The sequence below is a fragment of the Pelodiscus sinensis genome, chromosome 3, assembly GCF_049634645.1.
Source record: "Pelodiscus sinensis isolate JC-2024 chromosome 3, ASM4963464v1, whole genome shotgun sequence".
Lineage (NCBI taxonomy): Eukaryota > Metazoa > Chordata > Testudines > Trionychidae > Pelodiscus > Pelodiscus sinensis.
In genome coordinates, this window is record NC_134713.1 from 150,970,452 (window position 1) to 150,995,339 (window position 24,888).

The 24,888-nt window shown below is 41.6% G+C and overlaps 1 protein-coding gene across 7 annotated transcripts in view; it reads right to left on the reverse strand.

The window, feature by feature from the left end:
- Nucleotides 1-24,888, reverse strand: part of ESRRG (estrogen related receptor gamma) — a 537,949-nt gene that overhangs the window by 476,171 nt on the left and 36,890 nt on the right. For 2 of the 7 annotated variants that reach the window (XM_025178609.2, XM_014580751.3), the window contains exon 1: nt 17,963-19,138. The exons of the other annotated variants lie outside the window; for them this stretch is intronic. The gene's annotated coding sequence lies outside the window, so the exon portion shown is untranslated. Of the gene's footprint in view, nt 1-17,962; nt 19,139-24,888 lie in introns of those variants that run through there. 7 annotated transcript variants of the gene reach the window in all.

Consider the following 24,888-nt stretch of genomic DNA (forward strand, 5'->3'; position numbering starts at 1 on the left):
ATCAATATGCCTAAGGAATGTATTAGTCAAAAAAAAAATCCTGACTCTTTTTTATTGTTACAGATATACTTTGCAATAAAATTTCCAAAATAACTGACACCAGTGTACTTACAGTTTTGACAAAATATGCAGAATTTTAAAATATTGTGCCCAGAATCTTTTAATTTTTGTCACAGAATTCCCTCAAGAGTAACAAGAAGGTGGGAAGATATTATGAAGCTACTGAGGGGAATTCTGCATGGAAGTGTCACTAGTACAATCAACATAGAAAGTAGGAGGAAGACATAATGTGACTGAATTAAGGAATAAACATCACAATCCTTCTGATAGTTAGAATGGCAGGTAACATGGAAGTAAACAGATAAACCTAATGCTTATGCTTCTTCAGTAACAGCAGTGATTTTAATTGAGAAAATACATTATTATTTAAGAGGGAGCAATCCCATGTCATTAATGTTGTGGGCACAGAAAAGAGTTCTGGGAAAGCCAATGCACCAAAGAGAGCAAAGAGCACAGTTGCAGTTGCCCTGTTGGTCAGGATATCTGTGAAGTCGTGTGCATAGTTAGTACATTAGCTTTACCAGGTGAAATGAATGAGAAAATACAGTGTATACAGCTCAAGAACAGTCTTGCTTATGCGTAACAAGGAGATACAAGATCTAGAAGGACACTGGTAAAAAACGAATCTCAAAAGCAGTGAAAATAATCACAAACAGATGGCAGATTTGATGTGAGCTATTACTGTTATGAAAGAGAGACCAGGGAATATTCTATAGGCTTCTAAGATTTGTTTTCCTTCGCTGTGAGTCTATTTAGAGGCAGTGTTTCCTAATGAATAGATCAGTGAACTGCAAATCAAGAGACCTATGTGTCATCCCTAGTTCTGCTACTGGATGACAGTTACCTTGGAGGACACTTGATAAGGTAACTCCCTTCCTTTTATGTGCTAGTATATTTATGCCTGCCTCTGTAATGTCCACTCCATGCATCTGACTAGGGTTTTGCCTGTGAAAGCATAGGCCTAAATAAGGTGCCACAGGACTCCTTGTTGGTTTTTCTTATTAGTCAAGTATCTAGAGAATATCTAGGATTCTAATGTTACTTTTAAGGCACCGTGTGGCCTGAGGTACAGTGAAATGTAGGTGAAGGGTGGAACAGACTGGGACAGAATTAGAGAAAGACAGCATTGTACAAAATACTTTCATCAGCAAACAGAGCAGATTCCTAGCCCCAAATAATGCAGCAGGTGCTCCAGAAGGCTGTTTACTAACAGTTTGATTGTGAGTGGTACAGAAACTGCAAATTTAGGCATGAATGCTCCAGGCCATTAGCAGGTGCTTCAAGCAGTCATCCAAATCAAAGCAAGATAGTGGGGGAAAAAAGCCAAAGGTTGATTAAAGGGACCTGTAAAGAGCAGAAATTCCAATGAGAGCAGATAAAATGTTTTCCTTGTTGTAGAAAGAGGCTGTCAACTTTCAAAAACAAACCACACACACACCATGACACACAATTGCTGTGTTAAAGTTTTGTGGAGGATTTAACTATCCTGTACTCAGGTCCCAAGATGAAATGTTGGCAAGGAAGCTGAGATCAGCAGTTATATGTCCTCAGGTGCTTAGAGGCAAGATACAAAACAACTGGCATGTGGGGAGAATAGCGGGATGTTTGATAACGCTCCACTTGAGTATATGAGGGTTCCCCCTGTGGGTATTGTCCCGAAGAAAGCTTCAGGCAAGTTTATGCTGATTCATCACTTGTCACATCCAGAAAGTGAGTCAGTAAATGATTACATCGGCTCTTTTGAATTCGGTTTCATATGCATCTTTCCAATCAAGCCACGGCATGCAATCAGGACAAGGACCTATATAGAATTTGTCTTTCAAATGCTGCTGGCACACTTGTATAGCTTTAGTTGTCAGGATGGCATTGACCATCTGAGTTTACAAACTATATATTTTGTGAATAAAACCAGAACTTCTATAGTCACTTTTTATCAGAGTGTACAACTCTGGGTCTTGCATTGTTTGGAGTAGAACTTTGAGTCTTGCCTTGTTTGGCTTAGGGATGTAAAAGTGTAGCCGATTAACTGATAAACCAAAAGCTTATAGGTCAATGCTATAGACTACATGCATCCCACCTCCCTCACTTGCCAATAAATTTTTTAGCAGGCTGGCCAGCAGCCCAGCTCAGTCCTGGCTTGTGACGGGTCCAGGACCTACCCCCGCTGCAGCTCTGGATTTAAAGCATATTAGGAGCCAGGCAGGCAGGCAATCCAGCTCAGTTCTGGCTTTTATCAGGTCCAGGAGTTCATTCTCCCCCACCCCCGAACAGGGGCTGCTGCCATCTCACACCACTGCCTCTTTATGGCTACTGCATCTTTATCAGAGGCAGCAGCAAAGGGGGACAGGCAGCCAATCCACAAGGGAAGCTGGTTTTTAAACTGGCTTCCCTCACAGACCAGCTCATACCTGGTAGGGGTCTTCTCGGGAGTGAGGCCAGAGTGCACTGGCTGCCATCCCCGCCCATAGGGACTATAGAATAAGAATCCATGAAGTTACTTGACTTACTCAATTAACCAATATTTAACATCCCTAGTTTGGATTAGTTTTTGGAGGGACCAGCAGACAACACCACATCAGAAAGTGAAGTAGAAGACACTGGGGAAGTAGCTAATGAATTTGGATTAAAAAAACGAAAAAACAAATGGTCTAAAGCCAGCACAGACACTACAGCCTTATGTTCTTTCTTGGAAAATGAATTTGCTGCTCGGATAAATTCAGGGGACTGAATTCAACCTGCCAGGTCACCACTGACTTCAGGGCTGTGTCTAGACTGGCCAGTTTTTCTGGAAAATCAGCTGCTTTTCCAGAAAAACTTGCCAGCTGTCTACACTGGCCCCTTGAATTTCCGCAAAAGCACTGACTTCCTACTGTAAGAAATCAGTGCTTCTTGCAGAAATACTATGCTGCTCCCATTCAGGCAAAAGTCCTTTTGCGCAAAACTTTTCCGCAAAAGGGCCAGTGTAGACAGCTCAGTTTTGTTTTCCGCAAAAAAGCCCCGATCGCGAAAATGGCGATCGGGGCTTTTTTGTGGAAAAGCGCGTCTAGATTGGCATGGACACTTTTTCGCAAAAAGTGCTTTTGCGGAAAAGCGTCCATGCCAATCTAGACGCGCTTTTCCGCAAATGCTTTTAACGGAAAAACGTTTCCGTTAAAAGCATTTCTGGAAAATCATGCCAGTCTAGACATAGCTCAGTTGTGTTATGTTAGGGGTGAGCTTGGACAGCAAGGCCAAGCAATTGCTGGGACAGGTTGTAACAGCCGATACATTTTAAAAAGCTTGTGGTCACTTGAACTTCACTAGTAGTGTGCTGCAGACTGAGATTTTTGTCAGCTGCTGGGTCTAACAGGCTTGACAGCAGGGAAGGAACAATGCCTTTCATCAGAGGGACACAAGTCAACAAGCAGGAAGGTATTTCCATCTGCTCTGTGCTTCTGGAGATGTGATACCATGCTACATTTTAGTAGGTGTTTCTGATCAAATTTGCAGGAAACCGGCTGGTTCTGCAAGAGTCCCCTTTACGTCCCATACGTAAGAGAGATCCTCCTGGAAGGCAAACTAGCCCCAGCCATATTTTTCACAAGCTGCTGTTACTTTCCAGTGTATAGCATTGTAGGAACTGCTAAAAATCAATCAGCGAACTTGTGTGGGGATACTTCTGGAGGAAGATGTTTAGCTGTTTATTTCAGGCATTTATAGCGTGCAGAGGCCTGGCTACTATTTTAAAAAGAAGGTATCATGATGCACCTTATGTTCCTTAAACTATTAACTGTTGTCTATAGAGGAAAATTTGGCCACCCACTGTCACCCAAGGAATCTGCTGTATCTGACAACTTGTGGCCACACAGACTCAACCGATTAGCACAGTGTCCCATTCTGTTGCAGTAGTGGCCACATGTCCTCAGACATTGCCAGTCCAAGTCCCAGGGACTTTCACGGTCTGTGGGCAGCACATCGGATGAGCAAAAAGAAAAGGTTCCACCTGCCTGAGCCAGCAGGAGCAATATTAAGTTTGTCTCAGCTGGAGGTCATTCTGCATAATTTTTAAAGGATGCTCTTTTAGTGGCTGTTCAAACAATCTGTGGTCAGAAATTAAGGGTGTGATTGTCAGAGGTTCACAACACCCAGAAGACACTGAGCACCTCTGAAACTTGTCCCTCAATATCAAAGGCTTTTATTATATTCTGAAGTGCTTGTGCCTGCAGATTTCTTTTCAGGAATAAACAGATTCTTAATGTTGCTAAGCCAATTGCTTGGTTTCTCATTGTCACAGCTTGACTGGGACTGTCTGCTGCTGAGCTCGCAGCAAAGAATGAACTGGTCCAATTCCAGATTTCTTTCAGGTGCTTTGTGGCCAAGGGGGTTTGCTAGGGACATTGGTTGCTGCCATCACCTGTTACTTATCTTCTTCTTGAAGGAAATATGCTTAAGGGAAAACTATATGGTCACAGGCCCGCCCACAGAGGAGGGAGGAGCAAAGGGGATAATTACCCTTGGGCCTGGCAAATCAAAAGGGGCCTGGGGCTCCCAGTCGCAGCCACTGATCCTGTGGTAGCAGCCAAAGCCCCAGGCCCTTTAAATCACCACCAGAGCAAGTCTGTGCGCCTCTGAATGCTGGGGGGAGGACGGTATGCTGCGGTTAAGGTGGCACAGAGGGCTAGATTCCCTCGCCCCACTCCTTCTGCCCAATGCCCAGCCTCTTCTGGGGCACGGAGCCAGCCCCGCCCACGGAGGCTATCAGCTCCTCTGCATGGTGAGTCCCAATGGAATACATACTCTTGTGCTTAGTGTCACTTTACGAGCAAGGCCAGGCCTATTCCTCAGCAGCTGTGAGATTATCAGCAGTAAGATTCTTTACAATGCATGGGAGCATATGGAATATATTGCTCGCCTCTTACTACAGAAGACAAAAATGTGCTGGCAAATTGAGCTAGGAAAAGAAAGCAGTTGCCTGATAGAGAGTCCATCATGCTTATGGGCTTTCTGGAAACTCTGGATAAGAGTATTTCTGAACTGATTTCTTTTCCAGTTAGTCAAATGGCATTCTGGAGGAGCTACTCGACCACTGAGATGGACTTCCTTCTTCAAAAAGGAGTAGCTGAGATCATGCAATTGCAGGATAGTATAATATTCAATTACTCGGTAGCCTACACGTTCAGCACTCATAAGCAATATGAATAAGGAGAGTGGAACTCTCATGCAAGTCAGAAGCAAAACATTATCCCAGCCTTTTTAATGCTTTAGTAGAGGAGACGGTCTTTTTCTCCCCATACATGTTCTGATCCAGCAGATTCTGGCACAATCCTGGTTCCTCGAATGTAAACTGGACTTATCAAAGAGAGGACTAAGCAAAAAGATGGCATTCTGGTGAATGTATACAATGTTAAGTCACAAATGGAGGAGCGGAATAGGAACACAGTCAGGCAATTATATCTATGTGTTTATGTTCCCACTACAGCAGATACCCACTAATCTGTTTCTCCTTCTTTGCCTATTGGGTATTTCTTTGAGTCCTGGGTACAATAGAAAAGTAGTTTTCAAAATTATGGTGCACAGCTGAAAAAACACCAGGCCACAGGAAGCAATTATTATACATACAGCTTTGTAAGTCTATATTCTGATGTGATGGCTGACATTTAAGGAAGGAATGAGAACAAAACTATAACTACTAGGAAGGTGTCTGAAAGAAAATGCATTGGCCAACAACATCATATTATAGGAAACAAGGAGCTGTTTGAGGTGCATAAGGTTCACACGGAAGAACAGAAGAGAATCTATGCAGAAAGAAAGACTGGGTTGCAAGCTTTCCAGGGAGCTGGTAATTTCTTACAATACACTGCACATATTATTCCTTCCAGATAGTGATCAGCTCTTAGAGATCTTGGCTTGTATTTATAACACTCCCTGGAGATTATGCCTTTCAATGCCACGTGGGGTGATGGTACAGCATGACTGGTCAGATCTGTGGTGGATGGAATTTAGGTGCTATCAGTTATTTTTCTGTCACCTTCATGCAGTTGTCTGTTTAGCACTGAAGTAGCCTTGCTCTCGAAAAGAGACTGGGACAGATCTCTTCCAGTATCCAGGCAAAGGAATACTAATGGAGGAGAGTGTTTTAGTCTCATGTGTCTAGCAATACTGGAAGGGACCAGAGTTATTTTAGAGGTATTTGAGGTATCCATCAAAATTATTTGTTCATGTTAATGATGGTCATAATAATATGCTTGTTATGTATGTAGCTTTTCTCTGTATATAACTGTCATGTCCTTTAACTTTCAGTAGCAAGGGCTTGAGCAACCAAAGGAGGCTAAAGAAAAATGCCCTAATAAATTTACCATTCCTTTTATTAACTTGTTCCAAATATCTTGTGCTTAAATGAATAGATTAATTAATAGATCACAATGCACTTATTTTGTTCCATGTAACATTACATGTATAGGCAATATAGTACATAGAACATGAACTGCCTTTCAGTTACACAAGTGTGAGAGGATAATCAAGCCTATGAATTTGACCATCAACAGAAAATAAAAATTCCTGCGGTATCATAGAGCAGGCAAACTGAAACCATAAAAGGTTTAATTAAAAAATAGGGGAAAGGTGAGTACATACTTTTCTCCCTCCCCCTACCCACTTCAAAGAAATAGTCAAAGGTTATAGGAATTACTACAATACATTCTTTAAGAAACTCAAAAAACCCAAAACAAAAACTTGGATAAACTAAGTTTCACTTTCAATTTAGCATAGGCTAAACTAGATTTAGTACATAACATAAGTAAAACATGCCTTATCAACTGCATCTTCAGATAGGAAAATTACTGACTTGATCATTGGCCAAGTTCTGGTTTTTAGATATGCCTGTGGAAATCTGGAGTAATTCTACTAATGACAATAATTCTAGTAATTCCTGCGTACTAGACCTTACAGAGAGGAAAAGATAAAAAGCTGATAAATTCCCCACAGTTTCTACCTGCTACCGCTTACAGCTTGCCAACAGCAGGTCATATTTTGGTGATAAAGACAGGGCACTTCATTCAGTCTTGGTAATGCTCCTTTATATTTCAGGTCACACTCAGGTCAGTTCTCAGTTACAATGGTGTAAATCTGGAATCAGAGTTTGGCCTGTGTCTCTGGATTTTGAGTCTTTGCTGAATAAGAAAATACATGGGCAACTGATAACAGTGATAACCAATAATCTTTTTGTACATGCAGAAAAAGCGTACATGTCCAACCTCTCTGTTTGTGTTTGTAGCCAATGCATTGCTGCACAGGGGCAAAATTAATCTTGCTTTTCTCCGTGGCTATCTCTGGTTAAAACTATTGGCGACTAAATTAATTCAAGAGAATTCACTGAATTAAAGAAAGTACTGTTCTGCCTCTTTTAATTAATGCCTATCGCTTTTTCAAAATGGGTAATCTAACACTGGAATTAAGAGCCTTCCTAAAATGGATTCCCCTTGTTTTATTCTTGTTTTACTCCATTTTTATGTATATAGAACATTTTGACTCTTTTTAGTACGTTGTCATGATTGTCTCTCTTTCCCCACCTGTCATCCACGGAGGATCAATATTAAAATAACCATATTTTAAAATGGTACCTTCCTGCGTACTAGACCTTACAGAGAGGAAAAGATAAAAAGCTGATAAATTCCCCACAGTTTCTACCTGCTACCGCTTACAGCTTGCCAACAGCAGGTCATATTTTGGTGATAAAGACAGGGCACTTCATTCAGTCTTGGTAATGCTCCTTTATATTTCAGGTCACACCATTTTCAGAAAAGTCTACAATATTGAAAACACATTGTAGTACAGGCAGTCCCCGGGTTACGTACAAGATAGGGACTGGAGGTTTGTTCTTAAGTTGAATTTGTATGTAAGTCAGAACTGGTACATAATGTAGGGGAAACTCTAGCCAAACATTTCTCCAGAACTCAGTTTTATTCTCCCACACCTCACTTCCCTCAGTCCTTTATTCTCAAGCTAAGGTGTCTGCTGAGAAAAGCTGCTCTGCATCGCCTTGGTTTGTTGCGGGGGGGCGCTAGCTTCACGTCTCCCTGGTCTGCTGGGGGGAAGCAGCTAGTGCGGGGTTGCCTCACCCCGTTTGTAAGTAGGGATCCGATGTAAGTCGGATCCATGTAACCTGGGGACTGCCTGTATTATAAAATAATCAGAGACATTCCTTCATGGAGAAACAAAATGGGATCCAAAATACAATTGAGAGCAAAAAATGAAGGGGAAGGGGAGAGTCAGCTTTTACTTAGGTGCTCATTTAACAATGGATAAATAGAAGATTAATATTATCAGCCTCACTTAAGAACCATTTAAACCCATTCTCTCTGGCCTCATGCTGCCTTCCTTAAAATATTTTCTGCCATTACCAAGAAAGAAATAAGTTTCCATTCATCAAATAGATTAAGAGGAGGGGAGAAAGTCCTTGAAGAGAGTAATGCAGAGCAGAAGGAAGGATTCAGTAAACTGCCAACCAAACAGAAGCACTCTCCTATCTCCCACTGAGAAGTAATAGTATCTGGGCTATAGATAGGTTTGTCAAACATATCTACAGCACAGATAATTAAGTTAGAGCAGCAAACCATCTCCGTGCTTTGAAGTGTTTATGCAGTTGGTATACTAACCTTTCTTTCACCTGGTAGGTTCAGCTCACCAGCTCTCGCACATATTTGCAGGCTTGTGACCTCTCCTCCATCCTCATTATCACATCATTTATGGTAGCAAACCATATTGGAACTGATATTCAAGGTTTTGTTATAAATAAAAGTGATTAAAAGAGAGGCCTAAATACAGCCTTGTATCAGTGAGAAATACTTTGTATGTCTATAACACCCTTTGCCAAAGAAGTTCAAAGCACTTTACCAACATTAACTGAACTGCACAATACTCCTACAAGGTAGTTATTAATTATTATTATGCCCTACTTACAGCTCCAAGAGTCTTGACTCCCTGTCCCCTGATCTAACAACTAAAACACATTCTCACCTGGTTAGTCAAAGAAAATACTTTTAATAGTCAATAAAAATCATTCCAGACTTCTCAGTTGATATGCTAAAATCACAGTGATGGGCAAGATTATAAAACAGAAGGATCAGAAGACTATCGATGGCATGTTGCTCTGATTTGGGGACCATGCCGCTCTTCCCACGTGAATTCTCTCTTCGGCTGTCTGACGCTGACTTGCATTTGCTATTTTGAAAAAGACTACCCCCCACTCCTTAGTAAGTCTGGAGTACCCCTTTATGCTGATACAAACTTTCTCTTGCTGCTCATTAGAAATATTCTTAAATTCCTTTATATCTTCCATTACAGTTTTGGTGAAAACCGAAGTACAGGTTGAACCTCTCTAGTCTGGCACTCTGTGGTTCAGCAACATCCATGGTCCGGCATGATTTTAGTTAGCTTATCATGGGTGTGACCAAGTTTCCTGTGGCCCCATAAAGTTTGTTTACAGCCCCCAGTCCTGGCTCTCGGTGTTCTGTGCTGCCATTTAGTTCTAATTTACCCCTAAATATTTTCTGACATCCCAGAAAGCAGTGGCAGCGTTGGTAATGCTGCTGAACAATATTGACCCCTCATAGTTCATCAAATTCTCTGGTTCAGCACCAATCAGGTCCCAAGGATGCTAGACTAGAGAGGTTCAAACTGTATTTGATGCCAGACCAACTTGGAATGACCAACCATAGGCCCTGCCAAATTTATATTATGTCTTTCCTAGAATGGGACGGCACCTTTTGGGATCAATGGGGCTGAGCACAGACAAGGCTATAAAAGGGCAATGTAAGGAAGTCTGCTCCGCAAATCTCCTTGCAATGCCTGTCCTGTGAATAAACAGAGGTTCTTATTCCCTGGGACAGATGACAGACATCTTTCATGAACACTTTAAAACATTCATTTGATAAAAATTAGAAGAAAAACTTCTTGCTGCTTTTTGTTGTAGACATACTGTACCCCTTGTCTTTTTTTAAAAACTAGTTCCTAATTGTATTTATAGTCCCCGGTGTTTCACTCCATAGGGTAATAATGGCCTTATGCAATTAAACTAAACCTTATTTAAGTAAGACAAAAGGTCTTGCCTTTGGTCTATATTTGCACTATACCAGGAGTCTGAAACCATGAAACAACCAATAAAAAATATCTGAAAAGAATCAAACAACACACTTTCCCTCTTACCTTGTAAACTTCAGCAGGTTCTAAAGCCACTTTTGAAGAGACAGAGCAAGTAAGAACTACAGGTCTCAGACATAGGCCTTGAAAACAAGACCTCTTGCTTCTGCAAGGGATTTAGTCAGTCTTAGAAACAGCATTTTACCTGCAGTGTAGTGAAACACAAAGCCTGACAGGTAACCAAGGAGCCCACGCTACAGAGAGCTGCTTTAACACTACAGAGCTATGGTGAGCAAAAGAGACCAAACTTCCTCCTACATGCAAACCCAAGATTTAATTTTCTGCAAGATTACCCACAATAATTACAAAGTTTCTGTAATTTATCCTTAAAAGCTTGTGACTATAGGATCCATAAGAATTGATCTTTTATCTTTTACTGCCAAAGATATTGCGTCTATGCATCTCATGTGTAATACAGTTTACCTGTTTAACACGGACAATATTTTCCATTAATTTCTAGAGTTACTAAACTGAACCTTAGCTAAAATTAAGTTGACTATTAAAAAGTCAATGAGTAAGCCAGTAAACAGAGGTGCTATACATAGGGTTTAGCAAACATGCTGCAGTAGTGTTTGGGCAGACACCAAGACAGAGCATCTGCTGACCAGCATGCATTTTTTGTAGGCTACATACATTAACCATTGGTATGACATTCTAAAAGCAATGACCAGATTTCTGCTGCTCTTGGCTCGCAATAAGTGTGTTAATTCAACCTATATCTTTCCATCTAATTGGTGCCACTGATTGTAGAATTTTAGCATCTTAAAGGAAAACCAGAAAGAGACTTTCTGCAACAAAAGCCTAAGCATATTTGGCTAATTGCAGCATGAGTTTCATCAACAAATTGAGTGATTTGGAAAATTCATCTGAAAATGAGCATAGCATAAAACACAACAATGGATGGAGTTTACAGATTGTCCTTGTAATGCATAATTTAAAAATAACCAAAACTGAAATAACGAGTAGTTCTGTGGCATAGGACTACTCATTATTTTTAAAGTTACAGGCTAATATGGCTACCCCTCTGGGACTTCAAAACTGAAATATTTCTTTTGACTTGTAAGACTATGAAAGTTGATGCACAATACGAAAATTAACCTGTAAAAGATCATACATGCTGTTTTGTAATGAAATTTATTAAATTGAAATCTACAGACCAGTTTACAATACATACACTATCATACACTATCACTAACCTATATATAACAGGTGTTTTGGAAAATACATGTGTAATATAACCAAAGTCACCAGCTTGTGCTATTATAGACCATCTTACAAATTTTGTTTAACTAAATGTATAGTCAGATTTTGGAAGAAATGCTGTATTATTTGTGATGCAATTCTTTTTAGTAGCTGTTATTACAAGTAAAGTTTGTTCACCACCTGAAAATATCTCTAGCTGGAGTTTTGTAAAACTGCAAGCTCTTAAATACAAATATTACCTCTCTATTTGAAGTGGCACTAGAAACAGAGATGCTGTGATGTACACACAGCAACATTATTTTGAAATAACTTAGTCCGCGTCTACACAGCAGGCAGTTATTTTGAAAGTATTGAAATACTGCTGAGCTGGAGGATTTCTCCAATAAGGAGAAGGGAAGTCAGAGGAAGAGTGCTCTATTTCAACATGATACAGGACTATGTAGCACTTTAAAGACTAACAAGATGGTTTATTAGGTGATGAGCTTTCGTGGGCCTGACCCACTTCCTCAGATCAAATAGTGGAAGAAAATAGTTACAAAAGCTCATCATCTAAAACCATCTTGTTAGTCTTTAAAGTACTACATAGTCCTGTATTTTGTTTCAGCTACACCAGACTAACATGGCTACATTTCTATCACTATTTCAACATAAGTGCTGTGTAGATGCTCCCAATATCAAAATACGCTATTTCAAAATAAGGTACACAATTGACATAACTCGAAATAAGCTACGCAAATTGAGCTAAGCCCTGCTGTGTAGATGCACCCTGGAATAGTATTAAACACGAAAAACATGGTTTCCATCAGCAGCAGCCCCACTATACAAATTGTTCCAGCATACTGTCTATATAAACTTCTAAGCCTGTGGGCACAATCCCAGTACAAATAACAATGGAATCATTTCTTAGTCAAGAGCTGTTGCTCATACTCATGAAAATAAAAAAAGGAAAGGAGAGAGATTTATAAAAAGTAGCATAAAATGTCAGTTGAAGAAAGAAAGGAAGAAAGAAAGAAAGCCACATTACATCAGTGGCTCAGAAGTCTCTGACACTATTTGACCAAAAATACAAGAAAGGCTAATAAGGAACTGAGCTGGATTTAAATAAAATAAAAGCTATTTCTAGAACACATGGAATAGCACAAAAACAGCTAAAAATTAATGATGGCAAAGGACCACCTACTCAGCTACTAAAGAGCCAGGCTGTGTCTACATTGGCACCCTTTTCTGGAAAAGGGATGCTAATGAGACACTTTGGAATTGCAAATTCTGCGGGGGATTTAAATATCCCCCACGGCATTTGCATGAACATGGCTGCCGCTTTTTTCCGGCTCGGGGCTTTGCTGGAGAAAAGCGCCAGTCTAGACGGGATCTTTCAGAAAATAAAGCCTTTTCCGAAAGCTCCCTTATTCCTCTTAAAATCAGGAATAAGGGACCTTTCGGAAAAGGCTTTATTTGCAGCCATGTTCATGCAAATGCCGCGGGGGATATTTAAATCCCCTGTGGCATTTGCAATTCCAAAGTGTCTCATTAGCATCCCTTTTCCGGAAAAGGGTGCCAATGTAGACACAGCCCCAGTGTTTCATTTTGCAATCACAAAACACCAGTCCAAGCAAAGTCATCATCCAGCTAAAGCTCAGAAAAAGCACGAGACTAAAAACAGTCAAAAGTGACTAATAATTTAGGTCCCCAACTTGAGACTGATTCTCAGAAAGTACAAAGCAAAATCAGACTGTCAAATCGGGCACCTGATAACAGAGCTGCCCCAAAATCATCTGTCACTTTTGAAATTCTTAGCCTAAGAGTAAACAAGCTCAGCAGCCCAGATTTAGCTACAAAACACAAAAGCTTCCTCCGGAAAGAGAAAGAGCGTGCATGCAGAATCCTGATGGTCAGTGGTAGTCTGACAACTGTTAAAACTAAATTACAAACACTATTTCATCTGGGACACACAAACAATGGAAGAATATTTCAGCATAATCAAACATGTGCTCAAGTCACAAGAAGTTAATCAGAACCAGCTGGATTAAAATTATCACTCTCTTTCTAGATCCTCAAGACAATTTTGTTGTCCTGGAGAACACACCACCTTTGATGCCCCCTGAAAAGATGCAAATTTGGAAAGCAAAAAGAAATCAAAAGATAATTAAAATCATTATGTGCCCAATTCACTGAGGTCAACAGAAGCCTTCCATTGACTTCAGCTGGATAAGGCCTGTGTTAACCATACCAGATGTGTTGTAAAGACACCTTAGCAATCAAAAATATAAATACTTGTATCATTACAAATACTGTTCATATCTGAAATATGCGTAGAAATTTAAATAGCAATGTTTTTAACCATTTGATTACTATCTATTTGGTGATGGCTACTTAGTGGCCATATGAAATGAATTTGTGGCTTCACTGAAGTCCCTAGTAGTCAGGCACTTGTTTAACAAACAAGACTCACATTTTTGGGGTGAGTCTACACTGTTATTTCGAGATAACTAGCGTTATTTCAAAATAACAATGCGAACGTCTACACAGCCATTCCATTACGGACAGCTTATTCCGAAATCTGTAAACTTAATTCCATGAGGAATAATACCTATAATAGCTATTTTGAAATAAGATGTGTATAGATGCTCCACTTCTGCTACTTAGAAACAGCACCTCAGCAAGGCCATTCTAATTATTTCTCCCCAGTGCCTCCTAGGGCTCTAAATCAATATAGCACCTCTACACTAGAGAAGCCTGCCTCGGACTAATTTTGAGGCTTCCCTACAGTGTAGATGTGCTATTTCAAAATAAGCTATTTATTTGGAATAAATATTTCAGAATAGCTTATTTAAAAATAAGTGTGCCGTGTAGACATACTCTTTTACCCCTGTTGGCAGCCTCATCAGAACAGGCCAAGTCATGAGTAAGCTTGGCTATTGAATCACTCTGTCTTCACTTCAGCTGGTAGCATGAAACTAGTTTAGTTTGAGGAAGCTTCTCCTAACATGACCAGGAATTTAGTTATCAGGATTGTCCATCTGATATTTTCACAAGCAAAAAACAAACATCAACCAGTACTCTTAAGTGCTAATGTGCAGGTACACTAGAGTAGGCACTGAAAAAGTAGCAAAAGTTCAGTTAAAATCAAAACCAGTTGAAGTTTCTTTTTCTTACTGCAGATCAGCTGTACGGATGTTTACAAGAGGCAATGCTGCCATCAGCTATATTATTAATTATTAATACTTAATGGTAGTCATTGATTACTTTGACTATAACCTAAAATGTGCTCTACCTTGTCTTATACGATTTGAAAAAAAACAAAACAAAACAGAAAAATCTTGTGTGCCCTGAATCTTCACTAAGTGTTATTTGTCCGCATTTCAGTTTCAAGTATGCAGAGAGATTTTCTGATAGCTTTGGGTCAAAATAGCCTTCTCTTTCTGTGTAGGTATTGATATGGTACCCATCACTGTAGTATCTGAATCCTGGCCCAGAGACAGGAAAATTCGCTTTCCAATTCTGTCTGATGGAAAATGCCCTTTGTCATCCCATTCCCTAACTTCTCAATGTTTTAGGTCCTAAATCCAATATCATATTCAAAATACATCAGATAGAGAAAAACTGGTGTCACAATCAGTAAATATAGCCACATAAAACAAAGGAAGGCTGCTACACATGACCCCATACTGCACACCTGATCCTGAATTCTTGGTTATCTTCTAGGCTGAGAGCTCTTTGATATATTCAAAAGATCGCTGCTTCTGCCATGCCCAATGATATGACTGTCTTTCCAGTGTTTTTGTTCAATAATTAACACACTTAGGGGCATTACTGTTTTATAATTTATTTGGATATATTGGTCTTGATTTTTCTCATAACAATTTAATTTAATCCTAAAGCTCTAACGGGCTATGTATGAAAAGTACTATGGTATCTTCACTGTATTGTCACCCTTTTGGAGGAGCTATTCTGTCTCAAGTATCGCATTTTCCCCTCTGTTCTGTGCACTGCTGAAATCTTCTGAACACTTGCACAATTCAAACAATGACAATGGTCTTTGTTGTATCTGACAGATTTTTCCGATATACCTGTCTAATCAGAGAGCTCTCACTTCTACTTGCTTTTCAAATGCACTTTCTTTTCAATCTAAGTCAGACTAACAGGGCCTATGTGCTTTGGGTGGATATTGTTACATATGGGCTAAATCCTACTGCCCTTACTCATACAAGGAGTCTCACGGACGACTACTCACAAGAGTAGAGCAAACAGGATTTGTTCCTTTATGTAACCATATGCAGACATATGCCGGTCAATTCTAACAGGGTGATGCAAAACATTTCCTGACAAAAATCTCCCTATATTGTCATCACTGATATGACAGCTGTGTGTGACACTTTACAGTCAGAGAAATGAGCCAGGTTCCCTGCCCGAGGAGCTTACAGTTAAATTCATCCAGACAACATGACATAATGAATAAGTACAAGAAACTATGGAGAGTTGATAGAGGGGTGACAAGAACAGGAGAGGGTTAAAGTTAACAGGAGAGGAGGGTTTTGGGGACATGAGTGTTGTGGCTTAGATTTAGTCACTGGAGTTGTTATATGGCAAAGTTCCTGGGTACTGGTGTTTAAAAGTATCATGTTCTGTTTTATAAACTATACATGGTTAGCACAAATATGGCCAAGGGGAAGTACCTTAGCTTAATGGAGGATAATAGCTGAATGTAATAGGCTTTGAGGAGGGCTTGATTGAAGAGGGAAAGCAATAATACAGACACACATATGTAATACATATACACACATGGAAGGGGATTCGGTTATAGTTAGAATTTGTGAGTGATGAGCCATATGACAGTCAGGAGTCAGCAAAGATTTGGTGGGATGGAAAAATCTTGCGCTAAGACACACCACTGCTCACACGATCTGCATGTGCCTATCATCGTGAAGTATTATAAAAGCTGACACCATCAGCTCTCCAAAAGACAGATACTATAAATTAAGACCAGGGATTGGGAAATGCTGAAAGAGAAATTAAAGTAATAAACACTTAGAACCTACACCTCTGATATAACTACTCTCCTTGTCACAATACTAAAACTTCTATTGTGTGATTTAATTTCAGCATTAGTTCACTGTTTCTTTAAATTACTAACATCTTGTGTATAGTAATTTACCCACTAAGGGCCTGATCCTACAAATACTTATGCATACACTAAATTGGAAGCACACTGATTTTTAGTTTAATGGGACTACTCACATGAGTTAACAGTGTACATAGGGGTTTTCAGGATTGTGGCCTAAATCGTAATATGCAATTAAACAGAAACATTTCCTAAGAACATTTCTTTTTTCCCCTTCAGTGAATCTAATGCAACACTGAGGCTGGGGGAGAGTCACAATTTAAATTGAACCTGAAAAATTGAAATACTTTCCCTTTAATACTGAATACAAGCTGATACACTATCACATGACCTTTACCGTAATTTCTATTAAAATCATTTCATGTCTGGTTGATTCTGCTATCCTGGCTCATTTGTATTGTTTACAACAAGTCATTGCACCCGGCAGTTAGTGGTGGCTGAATCCATGGTTACCAGTTTTTACATCCACTAGTTAAATGGAATGCAGCTCTTCTGTGAGTTTCATGGGGAAAGCTCTTAAGAAACCACAATCCAGCTATCAATCAGGCTAACCTGGGAGAAATTAATCTTATAAACATAAGTATTGTTGCATATTAAAAATTTATAGAAAGGGAGCTCAAGGCTTTTATTAGTTGTAGTTGCAAGAGGGGATGGGTTGAGATCTGACTTAGTGCATAGGAGACTTAGCTTCTATGGTCTACGTCTGACATTCATCCATGTTGTGCCCTCTCTAGCTTTCAAGGATAATAAAACTATCCTTTTTTTAAGCTTTTAAATCTTGAGCACTTATTTTACCAGGAATGTGCCTGGAATATAAATAGTGCTTAAACACAGGTCTAACCACACTGCAGTCCCAGCAAAGTAACTTAAACAGACACATACAAGATAGTAAAACACAGAATAGACAGCACTGAATAGAATTCAATTAACACAAAACAACAGTGGAATGTTCTTTACTAGTAAATTAAGCCTGCAAACTAATATGTTTTATTGCTTTTAAGGACTACATGAACTAATTCTCCTTGCCCTCTTATTTATTGTTAGTTGTGGGGTGGGGTTGCAAAAACAAACAAACAAACAAAACTTATTTACAAGATGGAGACCAGACACATATTTATAATGCCTAATGCTATAAGAAAAGTTTTCTAGTGTTTGCTGGCTACAATAATTGTCCCATAAGATACATGACAGCAACAAACAGTTAAATCAAACATATTACTAGCTCATCTACTGCAAAGTCACTGTATCAGAAGCCCGAATTGATTTGTTTCCTCAGAACGAATTGAAAATGAACGTAACAGAATGTCTGGAAAAAAATCCCCACTGCACTGCTAATCAGATATTGTATAATGGTTGATTGCAGCTTTGCGCTGTGCTATTGTTGCCTGAATCATACATACTTACAGGTTCTGGGTTCTTCCAAGAGTTTGGTGCAGTTTCAAGGACAAATGTCTTAAGGAAGTCTTTCTACTGTGCAGCAATGATCCTAGCTGTGATCTGATTACATGAGCAAAGTGCTAAATCTGACAATAGAAAGGAAACTTCCTGTGTGAAGAAGAAATCTTGGAAAGTCTCGGGGTTTAAAAGGCTGCTTAAATATGCTGGTTGATTTGCTCCCTAGTTGTGTATACACAGTAGCAGCTGATCTCTGTTTGCAGCCCTGCAGAAAGAAACCTTTACTGAAAACCAATGGCATCACATTTCACTGGAACTAGTGCCAGGCTCTGGAGAGCAAAGCAACCTTGGACAACTTCACACAATTAAAATAAGTGGGCTTGCTGCATGTCCAGGAGGACTTTTAAAACTGTGTATTCACTGTGTTACTTTTTACTAACAATGAGCTGAAATCCTGCAGTGAGCACAAGCAAAACTCCCATTCACTTCAATGGGGTTTTCTGAAGACTAAGGAGTGTAGAATTTGTCCAAGTATGTTTTCCTTTGCCTTGACTGTGGTCTTTTCGGACCATAAGGTGTCAGTTGTGCCCCAAAGCACTTATGTGTTGGAACAATTATAGCAGGTCCAGTACACAACCTGTGTTTGTCCTAAATTCATTCTGATCCTGTCTTGCATCAATCGTACACTATCCTTAGCTTTCTTTGAGATACAGAGCAAAAAAAAAGGTTTTTTTTCTTCTTTCCCTCTCGTGCCCTATGTAAAACTCTCTGGAACGTTCCTAATAGAATAAAATCCTCTCATTCCCAAATCCCAAAACTTTTCAAGGACTCAGAAGCCTGTTTCAGAGCCAAACTGCAAAGCTGGCCACTATTTTTAAAGCAGGCTTAGCTAGATCCAAACACACCATAACTTTAGAAAGGAGAATGTTCAGGATCTTGATGTGGGTCACAATTTCTTAGTGATGTCCAAGAAATCAAAACTAGAAAACCAACATTTTGAAACAGTCTGCAGGAGCAATATGGACTTCTGCGCTAAGGAGTTACAACTCAAACTGAGCAACACACTATGCTGTGTCTACACTGGGCCACTTATTCCGGTAAATCAGCCGCTTTTCCGGAATAAGCTGCGAGCTGTCTACACTGGCCCTTGAATTTCCGGAAAAGCAACGACACTCTACTGTACAAAATCAGCCGCTATTCCGGAAAAACTATTCTGCTCCCGCTCGGGCATAAGTCCTTATTCCGGAACACTGTTCTGGAAAAGGGCCAGTGTAGACAGCCCAGTAGTCTTTTCCGGAAAAAAAGTCCCGATCGCGAAAATGGCGATCGGAGCTCTTTTCCGGAAAAGCGCGTCTACATTGGCCACAGACGCTTTTCCGGAAAAAAAGTCCCGATCGCGAAAATGGCGATCGGAGCTCTTTTCCGGAAAAGCGTGTCTACATTGGCCACAGACGCTTTTCCGGAAAAAGGGCTTTTCCGGAAAAGCAGCCTGCCAATGTAGACGCTCCTTTTCCGGAAAAACTGAAAAAGGAATAGTATTCCGTTTTAAGCAGTTCCGGAAATTCATGCCAGTGTAGACACAGCCTATGGGTAATTATTGTTATCATTAATCATGATTTTTACTGTAACATTTAGCCCTTGATAGTAATTGGAACACGAATACATTGCAAATAGGCTATGAGTGAACAGAATGGAAGGTTCTTTTTAAAAAAAGGGGTCGGTTTTCTCTTTCCTGAGCCCCAAACATGAAAATCAAAAGAAAATGTAATATGGTGCCATTTTAAATACAAGTATGGAGTCCAGTTAAGAAGAGCTATTGTGTATTTTGTTCTGTACATTTGCAAGATAGTTTATAATCACGTAGATTATTCCCTTTCCCCCCTTAGTATAGTAGCTAGTAAAATATTGTGTTATTGCTCTGATATTCTGGATTTTGTTCCAAAGGGCAAAAACAAAACCTGACAGTGCAGCAAAAGGCCATGTTCAAGAAATCAAACAGCAAAATAATTGAACTCCTATGTATATACATGAGTGTGAACACTGTATATACTTCCATGTCAAAATTGGGTAGATGGTTTTACTGGCTTGAATTCCAGAGGTGCTCAGCACCTTTGAAAGCATCAGACTGTATGAGCATCAGACTGTATGGATTTTTTTTTAATCTATATGATTGATCGGTTAAGAAAGTAGTTACCTGTCCCAAATTACAACGGTAACAGACCCAGGTTGTATCAAGAGACCATCATTAACACCCAATATATACACCACATAGACTCCTCCACAACAGAAACTGACCAAATGTTTGTTGCCTTCCCAGAGTTTCCTGTAGGAGGAGAAGCGATTGTCAGCTCTTTGAGTGTCTCTGTGGGGACAATGAGTTAACATCTCCTGCCGGAGAGAGAATTCTCTTTTGCTCTGAAGTAAAAGAGTCAGTGTGGTGCTACTAACTGAGAACTCAAGAGTCAGACCTGGCTGTGTGACCTCGAACAAATCACTTTACCTCTCTGATCCTGCATCATTAAAGTCAAAAGGAGTTTTGCTATTGACTGCAGTGAGAGCAGAGGCGCTGTGCCTCAGTTTCTCCATTTGCTTAAAGGGAATAATGTTTGAGAAGAAAACAATGGACTGAAACTCACAGTTCAACTCTTGGTTTTGCCCACGTGTTGTGACATGGGCAAATCACTATGGGTATGTCTACACTACAAAGTTAATTCGAACTAACGGACGTTAGTTCGAATTAACTTTGATAGGCGCTACACAAGCGCTCCGCTAGTTCGAACTTAATTCGAACTAGCGGAGCGCAGGGTTCAAACTAGGTAAATCTCATTCTACGAGGATTAAGCCTAGTTGGAACTAGCTAGTTCGAATTAAGGGGTGTGTAGCCCCCTAATTCGAACTAGTGGGAGGCTAGCCCTCCCCAGCTTTCCCTGGTGGCCACTCTGGCCAACACCAGGGAAACTCGTATGCCCCCCTCCCGGCCCCGGACCCCTTAAAGGGGCACGGGCTGGCTAAGATGCCCGTGCCAGGTGCAAGCCTGCCAGCACCCAGCCAGCAGACCCTGCACCTGGCACGGCTCGAGCCAGCCACCCAATGCCCCCCAGCCCTCCCCGTCTTCCCAGGATCAGGCTGGCGGCTCCCGGGAGCTTGCCCGGGACCGCAAGAGGCGGGCACCTGCCTGGTCTAGTGCGGACATCGTGGACCTCATCCACGACCTCCGCACTAGGCACAGGAAAGTGGCCGTCTAGGTCAGGAGAGCTGCTAGCCTGGCCACTCAGGAGCAGGTGTGCATGAAAATCAAAGTGGTCCACTGAGACCCCCGACCCTGAGCCCTGAGCTTACAATGGCCGTACTGGGTCAGACCAAAGGTCCATCTAGCCCAGTAGCCTGTCTGCCGACAGCGGCCAACCCTAGGGACCCTGGAGGGGATGGACCGAAGACAGTGACCAAGCCATTTGTCTCGTGCCATACCTCTCCAGCCTTCCACAAACTTTGGGCAGGGACACCACTCCTACCCCCTGGCTAATACCACTCCATGGACCCAACCTCCATCACTTTATCTCACTTCTCTTTAAACTCTGTTCTAGTTGTAGCCTTCACAGCCTCCTACAGCAAGGAATTACACAGGTTGACTCTTTGCTTTGTGAAGAACAACTTTCTGTTACTAGTTTGAAGCCTGCTACCCATTCCTTTCCTTTGGTGTCCTCTAGTCCTTCTATTATGGGAACTAATGAAGAACTTTTCTGTATGCACCCTCTCCACCCCACTCATGCTTTTAGAGACCTCTATCATATCCCCCCTCCATCTCCTCTTTTCTAAGCTGAAAAGTCCCAGTCTGTTTAGCCTCTCTTCATATGAGACCTGTTCCAAACCCCTCATCATTGTAGTTGCCCTCCCCTCTCCCACCCTCTCTCTTCTCCTCTCCCACCTCCTTTTCCCAGTCTCCCCCAGTTTTGTTCAATAAAGAGAGATTCTATTTTGAACACAATTGTCCTTTATTTTGTACATCAGGAAGGGGTGCTAGGGAAGGGTAAGTGGAAGGAGGTGAGGGAGGAATGGGGTACGAGCCCCCGATGGGGAGGACTGGGCTGGCTCTGCGGGCTTCTGGGGATAGAAGATCTCCTGCAACCCCCCAATTGCCCCCTCTCTCCAGATGGCAGCCTGCGGCAAGTGCAGCCGGTCTGATGGCCGAGTGCTGTGATGTGCCCAGTGTGGGTACTCCGGGCAATCCAAGCCAGGACTGCTTTGCAAGCGGGGCACCCCTGAGAACTGTCTGTCTGGGGTGGGGGTCGGGTCCCTTTAAGCACAGCCCTCGGCTAGCCTGAGACAGCAGCTACACAATCTAAGTCCTCGTCTGATGCCCTGCCGGCACTGCTTCCGGCCATCCTTAACCCCGGTTCAGCGTCCACTCTGTGTGGACATGCTAGTTCGAATTAGCAAAACGCTAATTCGAACTAGTTTTTTAGTCTGGATGCGTTAGTTCGAATTAGCTTAGTTCGAATTAACTAATTCGAACTAAGTTAGTTCGAATTAGTGTTGTAGTGTAGACATACCCTATTGCTTCAGTTCCCAATATTCTTCTTAGATGTTATATTTTCATTTTTCATTTATTTTCATTTTTCTATATTTCATTTTTCATTTGTTTGACACCTGTAGGCACTAATTTTGTCAATCACTAATAAAGCCTTTAGGAAGATAAGGATTTGAGTGAGTCGAGATTACTGTCCCAATACCTTTATGTGCAAAAGTCCTTATTCACAAAGACTGGCCTTCCTGCTTTCTGCACAAAGCCCAGTAGGCTAGATGTAAGCAGTTGTCCTACTCAAAAATGAGTGGGAATGATCCAATCCACCCCACAAACTGGGGGAATGTCATAGAGTTTAGAACATCCAGCCAAGATTAGCACCCGCTCTTTGTATCTCCCATGTGGGGTTTCCCAGCCCCTGCATCTGTGTAAATGCAGATCCAGAGACATCCTCTCGCTCAACTTTCCCTACAATGACAGCATATACTGAGCCTTTGTGGAAGGAACCCAACAATCCAGCACACATGGATTTCAAAAGCCCATCTTCCCCAAGACCCCTCAAATGTACATTACATAGTATATTCTACATCAGAGCTGTTTCTCCATTGTGTCCCAATGCACTACATTTTCAAGAAGTATCCCTGTGAGGCAGGGGTAACAACTAGCTGGTGGGGCTGGGGAGACGAAGGAGGAGACCCTTTCTCCAGGAGCTCTGGGATCTCCCGCACCTTCAGCCCTCCTTCCCTCCTGAAAGGAACAGAGGGTATGTCTACACTACCCCGCTAGTTCGAACTAGTCATCCGCAGTTGCAAATGAAGCCCGGGATTTGAATTTCCCCGGCTTCATTTGCATGAAGCCGGCCGGCGCCGTTTTTAAATGCCGGCTAGTTCGGACTCCGAGGAGTACAGCTAGTTCGGATTAGGAAGCCTAATCCGAACTAGCTACTCCGTGCTGCGTGTAGCCGCGCGGCACGGGGTTCGAACTAGCCGGCATTTAAAAATGGCGCCGGCCGGCTTCATGCAAATGAAGCCCAGGAAATTCAAATCCCAGGCTTCATTTGCAACTGCGGATGACTACATTACCCCCGCTAGTTCGAACTAGCTGGGTAGTGTAGACATACCCAGAGAGAGAGGAGAAGCTTGAGAAGGGAAGGACAGTAAGAGCCAACACATATTTGGAGGGTAAGAGCTGGATGAGGAGCAAGCAGACTGGCTCCCTACATTATTCATAGAAATGGAAGGGGGGGCTGCGAGTGGAGCAGGTCCTGAACTATGGAATTCTTTACAGGTTGGGAGATTCCACTCCCGACAGTGAAGTGAGTGCAGGTCCAGTTGTTCCTTCCAACATCTCCTCTCCACATATGGAAACCAATGTCTGCTTCTTGGCTGCAGGGTCCCTCTGCCTGCTTCTTAGTGGGAAGAAGAGAGTGGCGCATGGCCAGGGCCAGAGTAGCAAAGATCCAGTAGCAGTGGATTCCTGGAGGGGGGGGGGCACTATATAGCTTCACTGTGTAGAGAATTGGAGTATGAGGAGAGGAGTGTGGGGACAAGTTACGTAAATTAGTACAGGGTGGAAGTGATCTGATTTAACTGCATAGAGCTGGGGATCCATTCATGGAGACACCAGTCTACACTGAGGCCCAGACAAGAACCACTGCTTTGTGAGCTACAAATCCCTGATCTGCCACAGCTTAAAAAACTCATTTGTTTCATTCACACAGTCATCCTAAAAAACAGGTCCTTATAATAAAATAAATCGTATGTAAACCACACAGGGCCAGGTGCTGCGAACACCTAAGCAGCAGTGTGGAGTCTTGCAATTCCATGGTGGGTCTTGTGAATAAGGCCGATTATAGCCAGGAGGCAACCAGACAACTCTCCAACACCACATTTTACAAACCTCTCTCCTCTGATACCACCTCGAAATACCAAAAGAAACTACACTGTCTCCTTAAAGAACTCCGTACATCTACTCGGGACCAAATCTACAGAGAAACACCTTCTGAACCCCAACCAGGATTGTTCTATCTGCTTCCCAAAATCCATAAATCTGGACATCCCAGACGTCCCATCATCTCAGGTAGTGGCACACTCACTACTGGTTTATCTAGCTATGTAGACTCTATTCTCAAACCCTACGCAACCAACACTCTCAGCTATCTCCGAGACACTACTGACTTCCTAAGGAAACTACAAAACATTGATAACCTCCTCAATAACACCATCCTTGCTACCATGGATATAGAAGCTCTATACACCAACATCCCACACGAAGACGGATTACAAGCAATTAGAAACACTATCCCAGAGGACACCACTGCCAATCTGACAGCACACCTATGTAACTTTGTTCTCACCCACAATTATTTCTAGTTTGAGGACAACTTATACCTCCAGATCAGCGGCACAGCCAG